We start from the raw sequence: 8,871 nt of genomic DNA on the forward strand, positions 1-8,871 counted from the left end.
CCCCAAATTAAAATGCCAATGCCTCCGCCCAAAGTGGCATTATTGGCTGTTAGTAGACTTTAATACTTACACAAGGGTTATTATAGAATTTCACAGAGCAGATTTTGCAGGGTGCAAGAAGTAAGGAACCCGGAGGGAGGGCTCAGCTACAGAGGATAAAGGATTCAGCACTGGTCACTCCAGTATGCTCAGAGTAGACGTTAAGACTGATAAGAGGCATGAGGGAGACTCAGAGGACATTCTTCTGCTCAAAGATAAGAAAACTGTTTTACCTGGCATTTACTTGTACTCTAAGCATATACCTGATTCTCTGAGTCCCACCTTAGGCCAAATCCGGCTAACCCATTCATTTACAGTTTGTCTTCTGGCTACTTTTGCACTACAATGGCAGAGCTAAGTAGTTGCCTCGGAGACTGTACAGCCTGCAATCTCTAAAATATTTGCTCTCTGTCCCATTACAGAAAACGTTTGTTGACTCCTCTAAATCAGTGGTCCTCAAACTTGAGTGTGTTAGAATTTCCCCAAGGGCTTGTTTACACGCAAATTGTTGAGCTCCATGGCAGGGTCTCTGATTCATTAGGTCTCAGGTGGGAACCAAGAACAGTTGATCCTTGAACAACACGGGTTTGAACTGTGCGGATCCACATACATATAGATTTCTTTTGCCCCTATCACCCTTGATACAGCAAGACCAAGCCCTTCTCTTCCTCCTCCTCCTTGGCCTACTCAACGTGAACATGGTGAGGATGAAGACCTTTGTGGTGATCCACTTCCACTTAATGAATAGTAAATGTATTTTCTCTTCCTTATGATTTTCTTAATAACATTTTGTTTTCTCTAGTTAACTTTATTGTAAGAATATAGTAATAATTTATATAACATACAAAATATGTGTTAATCAACTGTGTTATCTGTAAGGCTTCCAGTCAACAGTAGGGTATTAGTAGTTAAGTATTTGGGGAATCAAAAGTTAATGCAGGGCCAGCACGGTGGCCCATGCCTGTAATTTGAGCACTTTGGGAGGCCAAGGCAGGTATATCACTTGAGGTCAGGAGTTTGAGACCAGCCTGGCCAACATGGTGAAACCCTGTGTGTACTAAAAATACAAGGATTAGCCAGGTGTGGTGGTGCGTGCTTGTAATCCTAGCTACTTGGGAGGCTGAGATGGGAGGATCGCTTGAACCCAGGAGGTGAAGGTTGCAGTGAGCCGAGATCACACAACTGCACTCCAGCCTGGTCAACAGAGCGAGTCCCTGTCTCAAAAAAAAAAAAAAAGTTAATTCAGATTTTGGATTGTGCAGGTGGTGGCGCCCCAGCCCCTCCCTCATTGTTCAAGAGTCAACTGAATGTCCATTTCTTTTTTGTTGGGAGTTGGGGAGTTCCGGTGAAGACAGGAAAACCTGTTAGACAAATTCTAAAAGAGCTGTAACCTTAATTTCCCTTTCTAACGAGCTCCCAGGTGCTGTTGCTGCTGCTGTCCTTGCCGTCTCCACATTGATGCACCTGAGAAAGGGCAAAAGCAAAATAGCCGGAAGTGGCTCAGGTCATTCACTCCTGCCTACTTCTCATTAGCCCAATATTAGAGGCTGGGAAATGTAGCCACTGGTTAGGCAGCCATGTATCCAGGAAGATGGAAAATAGATTTGAGAGGACAACTGGGAGGACTAGAGTGCTGCATTATTTTCTAGGGACTTAAAACACACACACACACACACACACACAAAGGCTTAGTTCTCTCTCCTACTACACGTTCAGCTTAGGTAAGCTAGAGGCTAGAGGCTTGTTCCAGGTTGCTCTTGTCCTCGCTTTACAACCCAGGTTGAAGGAGCAAGTGCTACATTTTTCAAATGTTGCTTTAAAAAATTTTGTATTGGCTGGGCGCAGTGGCTCACACCTGTTATCCCAGCACTTTGGGAGGCCGAGGCAGGCAGATCACATGAGGTCAGGAGTTCGAGACCAGCCTGGCCAACATGATAAAACCCTGTCTCTACTAAAAATACAAAAATTAGCTGGATGTGGTGGTGCACGCCTGTAATCCCAGCTACTTGGGAGGCTGAGGCAGGAGATCACTTGAACCCAGGAGGCAGAAGTTGCAGTGAGCCGAGATCACACCACTGCCCTACATGCCACTGCACTACAGCCTCGGCAACAGAGTGAGAGTCCATCTAAAGAAAAAAACAAAAAACAAAAACAAAAAAAACCTTTGTATTGAAATACAACATGTATACAGAAAAGTGCAGAAATCAAAAGTGTATAGCTCAGTGGCTTTCACAAAGTGAACACACCCATGTAACCAATGCACAGACAAGAAACAAAATATGACCACTGCGCCAAAAATCCCCTCACCCCCATCTAGTCACCATCTCACTTTCAAGGGTTGCTACTGTCAGAGGTGTGTAAACCAGAAAACTCCATCTTAAATAGGAGCTGGGTAAAATGAGGTTGAAACCTACTGGGCTGCATTCCCAGATGGTTAAGGCATCCTAAGTCACAGGATGAGATAGGAGGTCAGCACAAAATACAGGTCATAAAGACCTTGCTGATAAAACAGATTGCAGTAAAGGAGCCAGCCATAACCCACCAAAACCAAAATGGCGACAAGAGTGACCTCTGGCCATCCTCACTGCTACACTCCCACCAGCACCATGACAGTTTACAAATGCCATGGCAATGTCAGGAAGTTACCCTATATGATCTAAAAAGGGGAGGCATGAATAATCCACCCCTTGTTTAGCAGATCATCAAGAACTAACCACAAAAATGGGCAACCGGCAGCCCTCAGGGCTGCCCTGTCTATGAAATAACCATTCTTTTATTCCTTTACTTTCTTAATAAACTTGCTTTCACTTTGCATTGCAGACTCTCCCTGAATTCTTTCTTGCATGAGATCTGAGAATCCTCTCCAGGGTCTGGATCACGACCTCTTTCCTGTAGTACTACTGTTGGCCAGGTGCAGTGGCTCACACCTGTAATCTCAGCACTTTGGGAGACCAAGGCTGGAGGATCACTTGAGGCCAGGGGTTTGAGGTTACAGAGCTATGCTCTTGCCACTGCACTCCAGTCTGAGTGACACAGTGAGACCCTGTCTCAAAATATTAAAAAAAAATTTAAAAATTTTAAAAAAGGATAACCATCATCATGCCACAGCATGCCACAGATGAGTTTTCCTGTTTTGAACTTTATATATTAAGCGTCGGTATACAAAGATGTGATGCCCCCAGAACTTTCACCCACTGTATATTGTGCTGTACGGACTCTCCTGTAACTGATTCTTTCACTCAACAGTTTGTTTGTGAGTTTTATCTGTGTTGTTGCATGCAGCAAACATGCAACAAATTTCTATTGTGGGTTTTTTTTTTTTGCATTGCTGTGTAATATTCCATAAATAGATGCTTTGTTTATCCATTCTACAGATGATGGACAGTATTTATTTCTAATATTTGACTAGTACTAATAGTGTTTCTATGAACCTTTTAATAGATGTCTTTTGGTGAACATGTATTTGCATTTCTTTTGCAGATATGTGTTCACCAAGCCTTGTGGTGGCACTACTGGGTCATAGTGCTAGGGGAGGTATATGCTCAGCCTTAGTAGTTATTGCCAAACTGTTCTCTAAAATGTACCAATTCACAGGCTTATTAGCAATGTCTGAGAGTTCCAGTTGCTGTACATCCCTGCCAGCACTTAGAACTTCACGCACCGAATCTGATCCAGCTGGACTCTGCCGGAAAGCACATAGACAACTTACATTTTGCAAAGCCACAGGCTGCCTGGAGAGACACACATGCAATGTGTGACGAGTACGACACATTACCCAGTGCTCTGTCATTGGACCAGGGAGCTCAAATGAGCAACCCAACAGTCCAGATATAAAATTTGGAGATTTTATATAAAAATCTGGCTATTTTGCTTCTGAAAAAAAAATGAAGGATCCAGCAATAGCGGGCCCAAGTTCCCTCATGACCATAAATGGCCAGAGTTGAGTGTTGGTATCTGCCAGTCCATCCACTGTCACCATTTCGCGATCCACTTCACTCATTGACCTTCGCTCCCAGACTGTAGTAGATAATTGAGTTTCCTGCGGTGGACTCCAGCCTTCCTTCAGCCCAGATCAAGATGCCCAACATAACCAAGCAAATATTTCCAATACATTTCTTATATCCTACCAAGGGTTGGTAGTGGAGATATTCTCATATCCAACCCTTGGTAGGATATGAGAAATGTGTTGGAAATATTTTCTCTGCCCCCAGATATCTCCACTAGTACAACTTTTTCTTTGTATTAAGAATTGCTCTTGGCCGGGTGCAGTGGCTCACGCCTGTAATTCCAGCACTTTGGGAGGCTGAGGCAGTCAGATCACAAGCTCAGGAGATTGAGAACATCCTGACCAACATGGTGAAACCTCATCTCTACTAAAAATACAAAAATTAGCCGGGTGTGGTGGCTCATGCCTGTAGTCCCAGCTACTCCGGAGGCTGAGGCAGGAGAATCGCTTGAACCCAGGAGGGGGAGGTTGCAGTGAGCCGAGCCACGCCACTGCACTCCAGCCTGGGTGACAAGAGTGAAACTTCATCTCAAAAAAAAGAAAGGAAAGAAAAGAAAAGAATTGCTGTCTTCCTTCAGGCATATCTCAAGTAGAATAAAGAGTACTGGAAATGATGAGACAGTGCATTGTTCTTTTGATGGTGAATATCTCCAATTTCAGATTTTCTTTTTTCCTGTGGAACACACCATCCCAAAACTCAGTGGCTTAAAACAACATTTTATTGGAACATGATTTTGTGGGTCAGTAACTAGACCAGAGCACAGTGGGAATAGCTCATCTCTGTTCCATGATGTCTGGGGTCTCAGCTAGAATGGCTCAGATAGCCGAGGTCTGGCTGGAACAATTCAACTAGGGTATGTCTAGGCCTCACCCTTGCTGTTGTCTGGGTTCCTCAGTTCTCTCTACGTGGCTTCTCCACGAGGTTATTATCTGGGGCTTCCTCACAGCGTGGTAGTCTCAGGGTAGTTCCCTGAGGCTGCCACACCTTTTTCAGGCATAGGTCTGAAGCTGGCACATCATCATGTACTCCGTATTTCATTATCAAAGCAAGTCGCAAAGTAAGCCCAGATTCAAGGTGAGCAAAGATAGCCTCCACTTCTCAATGGAGAAAACTACAAGGAATTGGTGGCCATCTTTTTTTTTTCTTTTTTTTCTTTGAGACGGAGTTTCACTCCTGTTTCCCAGGCTGGAGTGCAATGGCGTGATCTCGGCTCACTGTAACTTCCACTTCCTGGGTTCAAGTGATTCTCCCGCCTCAGCCTCCCAAGTAGCTGGGATTATAGGTGTGCACCACCACCTGCGGCTAATTTTGTATTTTTTGTAGTGACAGGGTTTCCCCATGTTGGTGAGTCTGGTCTCGAACTCCAGATCTCAGGTGATCTCCCCACCTCAGTCTCCCAAAGTGCTGGGATTACAAGCATGAGCCACCACGCCCAGCCTTGGTGGCCATCTTTAATCTACCGCAGCTTCTCCACTTCCTGCCTCTCTTTCCTTTTATCCTCCCTGCCATGCTGGTTTTTTTGTTTGTTTGTTTGAGATGCAGTTTCATTCTTTTTGCCCAGGCTGGACTACAATGGCCTGATCCCTGCTGATTGCAACCTCCGCCCACTCTGGGATCAAATGATTCTCCTGCCTCAGCCTACCAAGTAGCCGGGATTACAGACATGTGCTACCACACCCGGCTAATTTTGTATTTTTAGTAGAGATGGGGTTTCACTATGTTGGTCAGGCTGGTCTTGAACTCCTGACCTCAGGTGATCCACCCACCTTGGCCTCCCAAAGTGCTGGAATTACAGGCATGAGCCACCTCACCTGGCTATGCTGTTTTCCAGAAACATGTATGGTATGTTCCAAGTACTATGCTAGTTAGTAGCACAGAGACAAAACATAGTTCTTGACCTCAAGAAGCTTACAATCTACTGGACAAAATAAATTGACAGCTACAATAAAGAGTGGAAAATGCATGTATACATGTGCACACAGGGCCTTTTAAAATAGGCCAATATATTATCCATATTTGTAAACCCCACAGCTGATTCAGATCCTAGGTCATGCCCTCTATAAACACAAATTGAACCAGAGAATTAGTAAATGTTATTAATACCTGAGAATGAATGAGTTTATCTGGGCATTTCTTTTCTTTTTCTTTTCTTTTTTTTTTTTTTACACGGAGCCTCACTCTGTTGCCCAGGCTGGAGTGCAATGGCTCAATCTTGGCTCACTGCAACCTCTGCCCCCCGGATTCAAGCAATTCTCCTGCCTCAGCCTCCTCAGTAGCTGGGATTACAGGCGTGCACCACCACGCCCAGCTAATTTTTGTATTTTTAGTAGAAACAGAGTTTCACCATGTTGGCTGGGCTGGTCTCAAACTCCCAACCTCAGGTGATCTGCCCACCTCGGCATCCCAAAGTGCTGAGATTACAGGTATGAGCCATTGTGCCGGCCTGAGCATTTCTTATGAGCAGACAAAACTAGAAAGATGTCTTGAAAAATGTAATGAAAATAGGCCGGGCGCTGTGGCTCACGCCTGTAATCCCAGCACTTTGGAGGCTGAGGCGGGCAATCACCTGAGGTTGGGAGTTTGAGACCAGCCTGACCAGCATGGGAAAACCTTGTCTCTACTAAAAATACAAAATTAGCTGGGCGTCGTGGCACATGCCTGTAATCCCAGCTACTTGGGAGGCTGAGGCAGGAGAATCGCTTGAACCCGGGAGGCGGAGGTTGCAGTGAGCCGAAGCCATGCCATTGCACTCCAGCCTGGGCAACAAGAGTGAAACTCTGTCTCAAAGAAAAAAAGAAAGAAAAAGAAAAATTTAATGAAATTAACTGCCCAGTTATTAACTTGACTAGTGATAAAAATTACTAGTCAGGATTTAAAATTTTCTACTATTTGGCATAAAATATTAATTTATGCATGCTGAGTCATTGAAGCACCCCAAGAACCTGAACATTCTTAGGGGACGCTCTTTGGAAATGGCTGGCGTGAGCATTTCAGAGGTCACTGGGCCTCAGAGCTGGGGGCCTGGGAAGAGGGAGAAACTAGGAGGGACTGACAGGGGCGGCAGGGGCTGGAAGGGCAACGGGAGGATCGAGAGTGATTTCATTTATCTCATGCTTCTGCCTGGAAACCTGTAACTGAATTGGCATTTGTCATGGTGAGGCTATAGCTGTTTGCGGGAAAAAAACAAACAGTTGTTTGTTTAAGCTATTGCTTATCAGGTTTTCTGTTAGTTGCAGTCAAATGTTTTTCTAACTAGACAGCCTGTAGGTGGAAAGTGGGGCCTTTGGAGAAGGAGGATGGAGAAATGGATGCTGCAAAGGTGTCCTGGGCCAGGTTCCCTAGCAACAGAGCTGAAAACGGGGATGCTTGTGCAAAGGCTTTACTGGGAGAGTGCTCACAGGGAAGTGTTGTAAGGGAGTGAGGGAAGTAGGCTGGGCCCGGAGGAAAAGCCAGACAGGCATGTGGATTCAGGTGAAGTCCTGTCTCAGCCTGATCCCACAGGAGCTCTGAAGTATAAGTTGCAACATTGTGAATCTGTCTGCCTCCTGTGTGTGTTTGGGAGATGGGGGGTAGGATGAAAATTGTGTGGCAGCCCCAACTGCTGAGCAGCACTGGATAAAGCTGAAGGTGTGAGTCTTAGCAACTGCATCTGCAGCAGCTGGGGGCAGTAAAAGGGATCCCAGGGGTCCACGCAGGCACCAACAGCATCTGCTGCAGAGGATGGCTAATTCTTTGTATGACTTATGGCAAATCTTAAAAGGTAATTTATATGCACACACACAAAAATAGCTAAAATGTTACCTACACACTGACCAGAATACTTCCTAAATGGTGAAGAAGGCAGAGAGCAATCGGAACTCTTTTACGTTGCAGGCTCAACCACTTTGGAAGACGATTTGGCTGTACCTGCTAAAGTGAAACATATGAAGACCCTACGATCAAGCAATTCCACTCCCTTGACTATACCAGTAGAAGTCTGTCCATCAAAGACTTGTAGTAATGTCAGCAATAAAAAGGAATGTACAGCCATGCGCTGTGTAGTGACAGGGATAGGTTCTGATAAATAAGTATTTGTGTATATCTAAACATACCTAAACCAGAAAAGGTACAGGAAAAATAAGGTTTTATAATCTTATGGGACCACCGTCATATATGTGATCTGTTGTTGACAGAGACGAACTTATGGTGGTGCATGCCTGTTGTGTTGGTGAATACCACAGGAATTATCTTGGTGAAGGAATCCAGTCTCCAACGGTTACATGCTATATGATTCCATCTATATGGCATTCTCAAGAAGACCAAAGCCATAGTAATGGAAGACAGATCAGTAGCTGTAAGGGACTGGGGAAAGGGGAGGGGATTGTGATTCTAAGGGGACAGCAGGAGAGAGTTTTTGGGGTGATAGAACCAACTATATCTTGATATTGTGGTAGTTGTATAAATCTATACACATGTTGAAATCCATAGAATTGCACACCAAAAAGTCAATCAAATGAACAAAAATAATTTAAAAAATATGTATAAGAATGTTCATAGAAGGTGTATTTATAACAGCCTAAACAGGTAGCCTCCCAAAAGTCCATTATGAGCAGAGCGGGCATGCAAATTGTGGTATGTTGGTTCACACTGGGAAACACTACCCAGCACTGGAAAAGAATAAACTACTGGAACATGCAATAGCGTGGATGAGTCTCAGATGTAATATTAAGTGAAAGAGGACAGACACAAAGGACAGCACACTGTATGATTCCATCTGCATAATGTTCAAAATGGGCCAAATTGAGATGATACAGTCAGGACAGGACTGGAAGGGGACATAAAGGAG

General features: G+C 44.6%; 1 non-coding gene across 1 annotated transcript; it reads right to left on the bottom strand.

Annotated features, from left to right (window-relative positions):
* Positions 1-1,372: 1,372 nt before the first annotated feature.
* On the bottom strand, positions 1,373-1,434 carry LOC115931765 (U7 small nuclear RNA). Its single transcript, XR_004068220.1, has one exon. It is a non-coding gene; the product is annotated as a U7 small nuclear RNA (small nuclear RNA).
* Between the last annotated feature and the right edge of the window lie 7,437 nt (positions 1,435-8,871).

The sequence above is a fragment of the Gorilla gorilla genome, chromosome 21 (genome assembly GCF_029281585.2).
Source record: "Gorilla gorilla gorilla isolate KB3781 chromosome 21, NHGRI_mGorGor1-v2.1_pri, whole genome shotgun sequence".
NCBI lineage: Eukaryota > Metazoa > Chordata > Mammalia > Primates > Hominidae > Gorilla > Gorilla gorilla.